This window comes from Cupressus sempervirens, chromosome 5, assembly GCF_028749045.1.
Source record: "Cupressus sempervirens isolate cs-2001-9-10 chromosome 5, ASM2874904v1, whole genome shotgun sequence".
NCBI classification, from domain to species: Eukaryota; Viridiplantae; Streptophyta; class Pinopsida; order Cupressales; family Cupressaceae; genus Cupressus; species Cupressus sempervirens.
Window position 1 is genome coordinate 237,249,528 of NC_143122.1, and position 14,733 is coordinate 237,264,260.

The window sequence follows — 14,733 nt, forward strand, 5'->3', positions numbered from 1 at the left end:
GAAGGACCTTGCGTATATTGCTGAAAAATTAGATAGGTTTTTTATAATAGGTAATTTCAAAGATTATAATTTAAATTTTCATTCCTTCGTCCTACCAATAGAAAGTTCTAATCATTATCCTATTTGTTTTGAGCTTAGTGAACTATCAAAACTAATTAGGAACCCTTTTAAATGCGAAAGGATGTGGTTTCAAGATGCCAATTTTATTGATAATATTAGAGATTGGTGGAAACAAGCTAGATTTGAAGGTTCTAAGATGTTCATCTTTGTTTCTAAACTAAAATGGTTAAAAGAAAAGATCCTAAGATGGAATAGAGAGAATTTTAATAATATCTTCAAAGAAAAGACAGAAATTGAAGACAAATTAAAAAAAAATCAACTTAGAAATTATTAAGCATGGTATGAACAATGAAACTTATGCATTAGAAAAAAAACTCCTCACTAAGCAAGAAGATATCCTCTCCAAAGAAGAAATATTTTGGAGACAAAAATCATGAGATAAATGGATAGATGAGGGTGACTGGAACAATTTTTTTTTCCATAACTCCACCATTTATAATAGATCTAAGAACAGAATAATGAGTATCATTAATCAGTTGGGTATTTGTATTGATAGACCACAAGAAATTATGGATATGTTTTTATCACATTTTTAGGGGATATTAAATAATTATGAAAGATCTAATAGACTGGCTCAATTGAAAATGCTTAAATTTATTCCAAAAATAATCTCATCTAAGGATAATAAGGAGTTCAATAAACCAATCACTTTGGATGAAGTAAGATCTATTGTTTTTAGAATGAATCCAGAGAAATCTCCTAGACCTGACAATTTCAGGCCTTTTTCTTTCAAAAATGTTGGGATATTGTGGGGGAGGATCTATGGAAATCCATTGAAGCATATAGAAATGGAGGAGCTTTGTTAGCTAAAATAAATTACTCATTTCTCACCCTGATTCGTAATAAGAATGGGCCGAAAACTCCAGGAGATTATCATCCTATTGCTTTATGCAACACAATTTATAAAATCTTCTCTAAAATTCTAAGCAAGTAGGCTTAAAGGTTTCCTGCCTAATGTTATTTCTGAAGAGCAATCAGGTTTTGTCCTAGGTAGATCTATTTTGGATGGTATCCTTACTATTAAAGAAATAATCCACTCGATGTCAAAAAATAAGGAGGCATGTACGTTTATGAAATTAGATATACAAAAGGCTTATGACATGGTTGACTGACATTTTCTTTGTAAGGTTCGTGAAGCATTTGAATTTTCTCATCAATGGATAAATATTATTTTCAAATTTATTTCTACCCCTAAGATTTCTATTCTTATTAATGGAACGCCCAAAAGGTTTTTTTGAAATTTCAAGAGGCATTAGACAAGGAGATACATTATCTCCTTCCCTCTTCATCATAATGGCAGAAGCATTTGGAAGAGTAGTTTTAGATGCCTACCAAAAACAAAAAATTACTCGCATCATTATTACAAGGAATATGCCCAATATCACTCATCAACAATATGCAGATGACACAATTATTCCTAGTAAGAGTAGAATTTATGAGGCTCTAGGTCTTAGTGATATCATTAAGTCCTATATGGACACCTCGGGTTAGAAGGTGAATGATGGAAAATTAGAGATTTATTTTCTGAATACTCCTTCTGAAATGGAAAATTTGATTTGTAGTATTATGGGTTATAGTAAGGGGAAATTTCCATGTAAGTATTTTGGTATTTCTCTTGAGAAGGGTTCAAATTCCAGCAAAGTCTGGTTGGATATGCTTGAAAAGTTGGATAAGAGGATAGATAGTTGCACTAGTACAAAAACAATAATATGTGACTAAAAAAACTATTAAAATTTGTATATATGTGACTAAAATTAGTCACGTGACTAATAGTAGTTAATATCCAGTCATTTATAACGCTACTAAATTTACTACTAACTAATTTTAGTCACTTGTTTGATCACTGATTTTGATCATCGATTTAGTCACACATTTAGTGGTATATTAAGTAGTTTATTTAATCACATATTTAGTCTTGTATTTGATAGTTGATTTAGTCACATATTTAGTGGTATATTTAGTATCATATTTAATCACATATTTAGTATATTTACTCGCATATTTGGTAGTGTATTTAGTAGCATATTTAATAGTAACATTGGTCACATATTTGGTAGTGTATTTAGTAGAATATTTAATAGTATATTTGGTCACATATTTAGTAGCATATTCAATAGCATATATAGTAACATATTTGGTCATAATAGAGTGCAGTGGAATCAAACCACCATCCTCCTGCTTGTGAAGCAGATGCTCTTCCATTGAGCTAGCACCCTTGAAAGAATGCATAACAAATTATTATTTGTTTCATTTCATTTTCATTATAGCACCCAAAAAGGTTATGAACTTGTATTTCTTGAAATGGGGGCAACAAGGAAACATCCAATCAAGATGATAGTTTAAAGCCTCCTTTTATTTCAAAAAAAAATTCCAATTTGTCAAATTTAAATTAGGCAGGGGAAAAGGGAACTAGATAATGGATTTTAAATTTAGAAATCTATTTTTTAACTTTTATTTACTATTAATTCCTATTTCAAAGTTTCTACATCACACAATCCTAAGCTTGTACTTTGACTTGTTTTTGTCATCGCGGGTTTTTTGGACAAGACTAGATCATTCTGTATTCGCTTCTGGGTGTGATTGTGTATGTTTTTTAACATACACAATCACACCCAGAAGCGAATACAAAATTTTATGGATTGTGGAAATATGTTACAATTAAAAGACTAGATCATTCCAAAATTATTACTTGACTGTTTTTCTTTGACAATCATGTTATTCATAAGAAAATTGCCTCGATCTATATGAAAGTTCAAGAATCATTTACATAATTAAATTGCAATTCAAGTTTAAAGCATTAGTATACATCTTGTTGTTTCTATTGATATCTCAAATTAGGTTAAACATGTTTGCAGTACACCAAGGCAATTGTCTAAAGTGAAGGTATTCTAATGGTTTTAAGGGTTCCTACAAAGATAATTGTACAAGAGTGCAAAGTTGATAAAATTTGCCTCTAAGGGAGCAAACTCATGCATTGGAAAATGAATTTCCCTAGTAGTCACTATGATAATGTGAAAACTACACCAAAAATTATTTACAAGAAATGATTTCTAATTGCATGTGGTTTAGAGGGTGTGAAGAGTTCAACGTGATGTACTAAATTAAGCTATTGGGCATGATTCGATTAGCAAAAGATTTGTGACCTTTTTTTCAAACAAAAGCCATTGCAAAAATATTTTTAGTATGGGCATTCATCTAAGAAACCTTGTTGTTTCTGGTACACTAGTCAAAGTATTAAATAAGCATCCCCTTAAACAAGCAATGCTTAGACTCACATGCAATAGTTAAAATCAATTCAAGTAACCTGAGAATCTTTGGACAATAACTATCCAAAATGTTGGATAAACACAAATAGCTACTCTTTCACATTTTCATACATCAACATATAAAATAGGTCTTTCAATTATTAATCAAGGAAACTAAACCAATTTACTTATGCAACTATAGAAGCTAGAAAATACAAAGATCTCGATAATCATATATTTCACATGTTCCACTAGATCTTGCTACAAGGGACTAAAGTGCAATAAGTGTGTTGATATTAGAAGAGATGCAACTCTATATATGCAGCCACAAAGAATTGGAAAGCTTAATTTTTATTCTTTGACAAAGTGTAGAAGGTGAACAGTCATTCATATTGTTCAAACTTCTTAGGAAGGTAAAGAGTCATGTTATGGTATACAGAAATGTAGTCTCATATTGAGAGAAGTATAGAGTGAAGGGGAGAATTTTTGGAGAAGAGAAACAAAGTGTTTTGTATATAGTTGTGAAATGAAAATTAGTATTTTGGTGTAATATTGCTGCTATATTGGCATTTAGAGTACATTCCTTCTATCCTCTCATGGAATTCATGGTTATGATGATCTTTAAAGTTTCCTATTTATGGTGAAGAGCATAATATTTCCATGGTTGATTGAACATTTGTATGTTATCATTATATTATTACCAAAAATACATTACCTGCTATTTAGACAGTAAATTATGTAATTTTTCAGAATATGGTGTGATAATGATTGCATATTCTCATTCATGGAGTTACTGGAAGGTATTAACAATTCCCATGGTTGTTCTAGTTTGCCCTCTTACTAAGTTAACACCTTAACTTGTTCCTTGTAAGGAAGATGCCCATGAATCATACATTAACAATGAATTAGCAATTTGAAAATAAAGAAAATGTGGCAAAAGTTGGTGTGTGGTCTGCATGCTTTTTGGGAGATTTCTTTTGTTCATAAGACACCAAAGAACCATTTCAAAGAGAAGGAAAGGTGGGATGTTTTAGCTTAGAAGCCAACCATAGTAATTAGCAATAAAACCCTCATCAATACAAGGTTTTGACAATTTAAAGATCTCCTCAATAATTTGGAGCCTAAACATCAGCAATTTGAAAGACCTCAATGAGGTAATGAAGTATATAAGTTCATTTGGTAGAGTTAATTGACGTTGTTAAGAGTCATAGTTTGAGTGAGGATTGTATGCCTAATAGCATAGGCCTGAGTCTTCGAATTATATGCTTCAATAAGCAAGTCAAAATCTTAGATTTTGGAATTGGAAAAAAAGTGCAATAAAAGGTATTAGAATCTACTTTTAGTATTGATAGATGATTTAAGAGATTTGAGTTTTAATCTACATTCCAAGGTAGGCTATGAGATAGAGTAGTTTTTATTGGTGTTTTGAAGCCTCTAAGGTGTCTAGAACCTTATGAATAGTGAAGGTATTGTATTGGCAATGAGTTAATTCCTTTGGAAGCTTATAGCTGTATGGTGTTGATAAAGATCTTGGAGGTACGAGGTGATTGAGGTGTTGTGTGGTGAGGTGTGAGAGGCTATTTTGTGATTTTGTGAAGATATAGGTAGAGACAACTGGAATAGGTGAAAGTGGCACAAGGAATAGGCCATTCACCTTATCTCTAACCTTGGAGAATCTGAAGGGATAGCATATGTTATACTAGGTAGGCTTGGAAGAAGCCTTAAGAAAGAGTTAGTAAGTCAAAAAATATTTCCTATCTCCATCCTTGCATCAATATGGTGCTTTGTATGGTCAGAATTTGGTACATTGCAAGACTTTTCATGGCCAAGTCATTTTCCAAAAATTGCATTGCCAATAAAAAAGCATATTGGTGCTTCTACTAGTGCAAAGTCCCCAATTGCAAATCATAAATCCAAATGCAAGTCAAGAAATATGCAGGAACCCAAAATAGTAGATTTATATACAAGAACTTGAATTACCAAGAACACAAAAGATGGATATATAATAAATTACCTTGAGACAAATTGAAGCATCTATTGAGCTTGAGGATGCAAATGGGACCAAAGTCCATGCTAATGGATCTTAATCTAGCTGACCTCAAAGGGGATCACCTTGATTTGACCATGATCAGAGAAATACCATTGGAAGACAATCAGACTATTGCCCAAGAGTTGGGATCCTCTACTTGGAGGGGAAACATATCTCTTTCTTGAGGAAGTAGGTATTTTATTCAATAGAAAACTAGAAATGTGATTAAAATGGGCTATATTCAGACAGTAATAGTATGCAGCTTGGTTATATTTATTGTTTATAGGTAACTCATGAAGATTTTAATGAAGCAATTATTCAAGTACAAGTGAAAAAGAAAGCCAGCTCGGTTGGGGTAAAATTATCATAAATGTGCAAAATACACTACATGGAAAGATGCTTAAAATAAAATAAGATCTGCAGTAAAAAGAGAAAGAAGTAACCATTAACTAGGTTGCCTTCATAATGAAGATGTACATTGTATTGCAATATATCACCCTAAAAGACATTTAATTATGTTCATGTTGTTATATAGGAAGGGTATTTTTCAAAGTGAGAAATATGCTCTATTAGTTGAAAAAATGAATCTGTTCCAATATTTTCAGAGAACAATTCATATTCTAACTTTGTAGCTTCCCAATGTCATTGTGAAGCCCAAGACAATTTACTGTAATTTAAATATAACAAGATTTAATTATTAATAATACAGAGAAGGAAATGCATTATCAAATGATTTCAACAGTTTTGAAGGTATAGTGCCTTTTGAGCAAAGAAGCTAAAGAATGGTCTGGATGTAGATTGTTTATCATAAGTATAGGCATAACTCGCTGTATGGTGGCTACCATTATTTCAACTTCATAGTGTCACAAATATGCTCTTGGTGACTTGAGAATGGCTTGCCTAGATGGAAGATACGTAGCTCAGGCAATAATGTGAAGATGAATTATGCCAGAACCATGGTAATCATAAACAATGCAGATTTTGACTACAGGTTGTGATGCCTATGGATATTAAATTATTTTTATGTGATGTGTGTGCAATTACAAAACATGCATTTTCCATATTGTTTTAGTTTCAACCATATCAACCACTGGAAGTTTGAACCTACTAATTTTACAATAACACAAGAGGAGGACTGGGTGCTGGATGTGATGAAGCAGTTGTAGATTTTGGTCTTATGATACATGCAACAACAAATGGTATCTATGGATATTGCATAGCTTAAACCATCATGCATAAAAGCAATGTAGGAGTTAATGACTGCTTAGTTATGTCTAGTTTGGCCACAAATACATTATTTCTAATTTTGCAATTATTTGTTACATTTGTGACTCTTTGGAACCAAAACAATTAGTTTGTATAACATCAAACAAAAGGAGAATTCTCAAAGATATATTACTATTAGTTATGAATAATGTAGATCATAGAAAGCTGACATACTTATGTTTGTTAATGTTTAATTTTGATGGAAAGACCTCAGTGTCTATATGATATAATTCTTTGTTTTTCTTAAACTATAATATTCAGAAACTAACTAACTGCACAATATAGGTTCAGGAGTAGTATTTTTCACTGCATGAATCTCCAAATTGCTTAAAGATCATTTAGATATTTAATAGAGCTTACAAATATTTAGAGAATCAATAAACAAGTTTGATATTGCAACTGCAAATTCAGGAATCAAAGCCTACAGAGGATTGACATGATCTTTTAACAGCATCAGTTTAAGCTTGCAAATTAAATAGATCTCATGGGGTTTTCGTCCCATGTTCCAGCATGCAATTTACACAGATCTCTTGGGAATTTTGTCCCATAATCCAATATGCTCAAAGGAAAAAACAAATATTATGCATAACAAAAAACATGCTAGAGTATCTATAATTACCTATTGGGGAAGCTCATTAACTTGTTATACAAGGCATGTAAGAAATCTGATTTGGCCCCTTTCTAGTAGTTGTTAGAAGATACAAAACAAAATAAAACAAGGCAAAAATCTAATTTTCTGCAAGAAGAAAAAATTGCACAGTTGGTAGCAATTTGATGTTTCCTTCTAGAGACAGGTATCACTACAAGACAAAATTGGGCTTCTTCCAGAAGTTGGTGGTTCTTACTAGAAGATTCAAGACCAAAATATAATTCTTGTCTTCCTACACTAGATAAGACCGCATAGCTAGCAGCAATCTATTCCTTGCTTGATTTTTTGGAAGGAGATGAAACTTCACAGTTGGCAGCTAGCACGGTGGCCTCAACTTTATGGGTTCATCACAGTTGAAAACAACAATATAATGGGCCAAATCTAATCATTTAGTTTGCAATTAGTATGACATTTTCCTATTAATTTTGGGAAATAATGTGCTCATATTTTACCACAGAAATATATTTTCCAGCTGCTTCCACCTATAAGAATGTTGACTGGGTGAGGAACCCTCCCACTTTTGAGATTCAAGCTTCTTGCAGCTCCTGGAAAGACTGCCTGGCTGCATGGGTGACACTAATTTTGGAAATCCTAGGAAGATTAAATTAGCTAGAAAGTTTGAAACAATTGTTCCTTACTATAGCCTTGTATTGTCAATACATAAAGCTAATTCTTGGCAATACAATGCCAAGTCAGTTTGTTTCTTCTAAGTGTCTAGTTTTTTTTCTTTGTACTCGACACCTTGGGATATACAAAGTTCTCCTCCTCCAATTCAAGATGGCTTTCATCAGAATTGTCAACCACAAGAAGGGCCTCATTATTATAAAAAATCTTGGTCCACCATATTAGACAATCTATATCCTAGTGGTAAATAAAAGTTTTAGTAATTCGCACATGGGTTTGCTTAAGATCAGATTCCTTTAATCCACCTGCAACTATGATAGACTTGATGAAGCCTTAATTTGTAGCCTTTTCTTCACCAGGAAAATGTATTGCAGTGAATGGTATGAATCTCTACTACTATATGATGAACCATGGTTTCAACATTTGTTCATTTTGATGCCTGCAACCAAGAGTGTATTGACTGGTATGATGCCAAATAGCCGAATTCCTCAATAACTTGCTCACAATCAAAAAATACTTATGGTAAAAAGGAAGAGACTTAGACTATAGATAATAATCTCTGCAGGTGTCTCTAATAGGAGCCAAATCATAAAATGAGGCATGGCAGCAATATATCATTCCCCAGTAATTGTAAGTATTCAACATCTTGGACACTTTGATTACTCATTCAGTGGTGATCTAAAAGTTAGTCAGGGAGAAAGGCACCTCATGATCTGTTTTATCTTTACCAAGTGACATATATTCCACTCATTTGGATGAAGTGTTTTAACTAAGGATTGGAAATAACATTTTCTTGCATTTACTAGACAATCAGTGATCCAGTTTTTTCTCTTTAGTTGTGTTGGAACTGGATTAAATCATTTGTCTTTAGTTGTGCTTGAAGTGGATTAAATCAAAGGGAGCAGTTACATTCAGAATTTCCTTGAGATGTTTTCAAGTGTCTAGTGATTAAGAGAGTTTCAAATCTATCCCTGACTATCACCTGACAATCCCCCTCATTTTCAAAACCTTACAATGCAAATAGGAAACCAATTTAGGACTTTCAAGAAGTACTAACACTTTCGCTTCCTTATTTGTCTTGCGACCAAGACAAGAAGAGCTACTATTTACGAACCAACCTCAAGAGCAATAAATTATGGCTCTAGCATAAGCCAAGTTCAGATTGCCATTAGAAGCCTCACTAAAGTTCTACTTTAAAAACCCATATTTAAAAGGTTTCTACAAAGCTTTATTTTTCTTGTTATTACTGATTACCACATTAATGGGGGCCTCATATTCTATAAAATTAATAGGATACTATAGGTTTATATGCACATTACTCTTATAACTATATGTTTCTTTGCTCTTTTATATTTCAAATTTTGAAGTCATCCTTTCACTCACCTATTCTTTTCTCTTTTGCTGATACTATTTTTCTTGGGTGGAAAATTTTGATCAATTGCTTGTAAAGTCTGATTTTGTGGTGCTATTCAATAAGGATTATCAAATTGTTCAGATGTTTGTAGCTCTTGCTTTTAAATTTTGGAAAAAGATGTGCTGCAGTGGAAAATTTAGTTCGTGCATTATTTTTCTTTAGATTTGACAACTTAATCAGGTGTGTAAATTTTCTTGTGATCTTTTGTTTTGAGGTCTATGGTATTTATCTTGTGATAAAAAAGTTGAACTATTTTATATTTTTGTAGACAATTGCATAATGGAAGCAAATATAGCATTGATTGAAAATAGTCATGTGGCATACATTTCAAGGTGCTTTCTCTGTAAGCTAAGCAAGTATCTATAAGTACAAAAAGGGCGTAGTGGGACAGGTTATTATTTTTGAGGTTTAAATGTCTCAGTTCAACCAATCTGTATTGTACCATATTCATCATTTCTTATGATAGTAGTGTTGCATCCTAAATAAGGAGCTAAAGTACACACAAGGATTGGGAAAAAATGACAATGGAGAGAGAATTGCAATCAAGAGGCAGAGATTTGGGCCAATAGGGACATGTTTCTGTTATACACTCAGATTCAATAGGACAAGATGCTGACATGCGAACCTCAGATACTAAGAAATTCAAGAATGTGTCATGTATGAATTCTACACACAGAGGAGAATGTGATGATGGAAGGAAAACATCCTTAGAAGATTCTAAGGAAAGAAAAAGTCAAGTATGTGGTATTCTTAGTGGAAGTCAAAGAGATGTAGCCAATGATGTAATGCATGCATCTTTAAAAATAGGGGGTTCCGATGGAAGTCGTGATGGGTATAAAGATCTCTCCCCTGAGCATAATGAGAATCTTTCTAGTACTCTGCTATCATTAAACGAAACAGACGTTCCTTCACCAAAATGTGAATCATTTCAAAAAACTCGTAAAAATCAATCACTACATTCTGATGCTTTTGCGGCATCTAATAATTCCATAGATTTTGAAACACACAATGAAAACTCTTATGCTTACAAAATGCAGCAAGTAGAATCAGATCTGCTAGAGAAGTTGAAAAAGTAGATAAATGAACATGGTGGGACTATTGGAGAAGGGTGGAAAGTGCAAGCTAAAAGGAGAAATAATGTTATATATAAGGCTTATCATTCACCAGATGGAAAAAGATTGCGATCAATGAGAGAAATTGCACAATTTGTTGATGCTCTCCCTAAGAAGAGAAATGCGACAATCACAAAAGGGAACCTAGATGGTAAAAGTGCTAGTGTTTCTCGGTTTTTGATTCCCAAAGGCACTCAATTGCAACAAACAACTGAGAATGTAGAGGTTGATCATATTCCTAAGAAAAGTGTAAGCATGGAAAAAAGATCAGTGGGGCAAAAAGAAGTTTTAGGGCCTCATATTATGGTGAAAGAAAAAAGAAAAAAGGTGAAAGTATGTATTTTGAGGCAAGCTATGACTCTTGGTTACGTGAATTTGAAAAGATAAGTTTAAGCAATTGTTTTCTATCCATCAACCTATATTATTTCGAAGACATTTTTTTGAAATTGATTTTCTCATGCTCTTTTAATTGTTTTGCATTATGTTGGACAACTCTTTTGATCATTGGTTTTTATGAGCATTTTTTAAGATTTTCAATTATGGGTAAAATTTATAATTGAATATGGAAGAAATGTTTCTGGGTTTATTTGGGATGTTTTTTACAAATTCTCAAGGTCACTCCATTCATTTTTTCTATCATTACATACTATTCTTCTAGTAGCCTTTATTATATAGAACTGCATTCATTATATCCTATTCTGAAGTGGTAGAAAAGAGTGAAAAAGGGTTGTCCTTGCATGGCTGGCTATACAAATTAAATGTATCTAATCTGACCAAGCAAAGTACAGTGAATCCATGTAGATTTATAGATATTTACATAAATATTGATAGATACACAAACATGCTTGTGTGAAAACTTAATGTTGCAATAGAAATTAGTAGAATGCCTTGTAGAAGGTTGGATTAGAAACATTCTTAGGAGTTGCATGGAAGTGGGTACTAGTGTTCTAAATGAGAACAATTAATGTCAAAACAACAATTGTTCTCACATTAAATGCTGGGGAGGGATGACTGCTGAGGTCTTTGGCTTCATGACTAGTTTCAAGGGTCTGAATATTTATCTCCTCTACCATGATGGGGTCACCCAAATCAAGCAGTGTGTTCTCATAGAGATTCATGGCTTGAATGAGGTCTTTGACCTTGCACTTTGAAGTGATAAATCTTCCCTCAGGTTGCAAATTCACGATCAAAACTCTATCTTCCAGATTTTTTTCAGTATTATTAACCAACAAGAACATTCTACCCCATATTTGGAAAATCACTAAAGTTATATCTAGCACTAAAAATACTAAGTAGCGTATGGATATGCAAGTTGCTAATTTTGGGGAAGAGTGGTTTTGCATCTTTTGTGTTTCTTTCAGACATACTCTTCTCTAGGAAGGACACTTGAAATTAGCAAAAGGTCGAACCTGCCAGAAACAAGAAACTAAAAATAAATGTTTGGAAAGAGAGGTGGGTGCCGGAGTTGTTGGGAGAAGGGTGGTTGTGCATCTTTTATGTATCTTTCAGATGCATGCTTTTCTAGGAAGGACACTTTTTGCAAAATTATGAACCCATCAAAAAAAAGGAAGTATGCATATGCAGGTAGGCAGTTTGGGGGAAGGGTGGTGTGCATCTTCTATGTTTCTTTCAGATGTATTCTTGTCAAGGAATGAAACTTGATATTTGTGAAATTGTGAGTCATTCAGAACAAGAAACTAAAAGTAAATGTTTGGAAAGAGAGGTGAGAGTTGGAGGTGAGAGACTGGGGTGCAAGTTAGGTTGTGGGTGGAATTGATTTGTGGTTTGTAAGATGACTAGAAACAAGGAAAAGTGTAGAGTTGGATGAGAAAAGCTTATCTTCATTGTCCACTTTCTTATCTCATCATCAAAAGCCATAAAAGCATTGTATGCAACTTTGGAGCCTCAACCTTCTATTTGAGGGCTTTGGTGCCTCTTCAATTTGTCATTTATGGGCATTAGTCAATTCCACAAAGGTAGGTCATTTTGGCCTAAAATGTCAATTATCAACTAACCCTAAGCTAAATCCAATCAAATTCTATAACCTGAACTACTAATCAAATGATCATGACTGATGATTATATACAAACTCTTTGCCTTAGGAATGATCATTGTCATCTACAAGTAGTTGCAAAGCTCAATGTCTAGTGTAACTTCTAAGGAGCCAAATGTATAGAGGAAAACCTTTGGAACACATGTTGAAGATGTTAATATTGTTTCCTCAACTTCTATTCAGTACCATTGAAAGAATAACCTGAACTTATGGTCAAAGTTGTTGAAAGTTAGGCAAATGAACAAGAAACACTTGATTGTGTTTCCTTTGCACTTTAGGCACCATAGGACCTAAGGGAGTCTCCCTTTATGACATTTTCTGTAAATATGTAGCAAATATATTTTGACCCAATGCCTGGTAGATCAATTCTCACACACTTTTGACAAATATCTATGAATTATATCATAAAACATGTAAGATCCCTTAATAAATTTAATTTGTACGTGAAGATATGATTAGTTGATGTTAACATGCATAAAAATGGGTTTTAAGTTATCATTTTAAAATCAATTCTGATATTATGGGGGAAATGACAACTAATTAGTGTCTATTCACGGTCACAGAACACTAAGATGACATACCTCTTCATTTCATAACACATCAATATACTTTGATGGGCATTTTAGAATTATCACCTTGTAATAATTTGACTTTCTATGTGCCAACAATATGATCCTTCTAAAAAATCCACAATGACATCAATGTGTTTATTATTTTAATTTTTCAATGACACAGATGCAGTGATACACGGACAAAGACTAACAATAAAAATATCATAGGGGCAAAAAATGTGAATTGGTGGACTTTACAATCCTTGATGCTTTTGCCTGAAGAAATATCATTTCATAAATAAGAGATGAAATGCATGGAAGCTTGCATTCATCTATGCCTCTGATCAAAGTATGCAATGCTAATACAAAAGATCTCTATAGATCATGAACAATTATTTCCCACAAAATAGACTTATCTTTGTCCAAAAGAATAATTGGAAATTGTTAGAAATATTTGAACCTACAGAAATTTCAAAATGCTCAAGTTGATAACAAATCTCTTTTTTGAAGACAGAAGATAACCTTGCAGGGTTGTGAGAAGAAGTGCACCAACAAACGATGTTTTTTAGTGCAACTTCTCATGAGAACATAGAGTCTATGTTAGAAAAAACATGTCACAATTCATTTCTATTGTGAAATTGGAGATATCTGTGACACATTCTCATGCAACTTTTATAATCTTTAATGTCACAAAAATGACACATTACCACTTCAATGGGCATTCAAATGGATATTTTTCAAGTTTAGCAAAAACTCATTGTCATTTATGATATTGTGGAGAATCTATGGTGTAATAGATAGTATGAATTATTGGTGTGTAGTGGATATTGTGGAAATAGAAATACAAAGATCTTCCTTAATAGAACTAGAGAAAATTTACTATGAAAACTGTGAAGAGATAACTAAAATGAAAGCGTGACTTGGAATGACCATTGATGAGGGTAGGGATACTTGTCTTGGTAAGAGAAGATGGGCTTACAAGAACTAGAAGCTCATCAAGCTCAGTTGGATAAACTAAGAAATTAATGGGAACAACAGGACATCCAACCTTTCACACTTGCTAGGAAAGAGCTAAGTGCACAAGAGGCTTTAGTAGTCACAACACAATGGTTTGGGTCACTTGTGATAATTTAATGTGATGTAGAAGTGCATCCTACAAGGCGATATTATTTACTTGCAACATTTTCTAGGCTATTCTTTAAGTTAAAATCCTTTGATCAAAAGTTGGCTTCATTTGGGCATGAGTTCTCCAAGAAGAGTTCATCTAATCTTACTTATTTTGAATTAGCTAAAAGATGAGATGCTAGGGAACCAAAATTGAGTATCACATTGGCCATCTACTTGTGGCTCTTGTATTCTATGGTATTAAAACAATTCCACAAAAATCTTCTAGCGAACATCATGATGCATTGGAAACACTAGACAAGTAATTATTTCTGGTTGTAACATTATAAGATATTTTGCATAAATGTGATGGATTGTGACTACTAGATTACTACAAGACTAAGGGATAGTAGTAATCTAATATAATTAATGTATCAATTGCAAACTGAGATAGTAGTAATCTACTCATTAGGAATCTTTATGTTTTTTCAGACCAAGAAATCCTAGATTTCTAGAAATATGATTAGATGTGCATTATGCAAATAAGAAAACGTGGCATGAATGAA

General features: G+C 32.9%; 1 non-coding gene across 1 annotated transcript; it reads right to left on the reverse strand.

Annotated features, from left to right (window-relative positions):
• Nucleotides 1–2,264: 2,264 nt before the first annotated feature.
• Nucleotides 2,265–2,336, reverse strand: TRNAV-CAC (transfer RNA valine (anticodon CAC)). The gene has a single exon. It is a non-coding gene; the product is annotated as a tRNA-Val (tRNA).
• Between the last annotated feature and the right edge of the window lie 12,397 nt (nucleotides 2,337–14,733).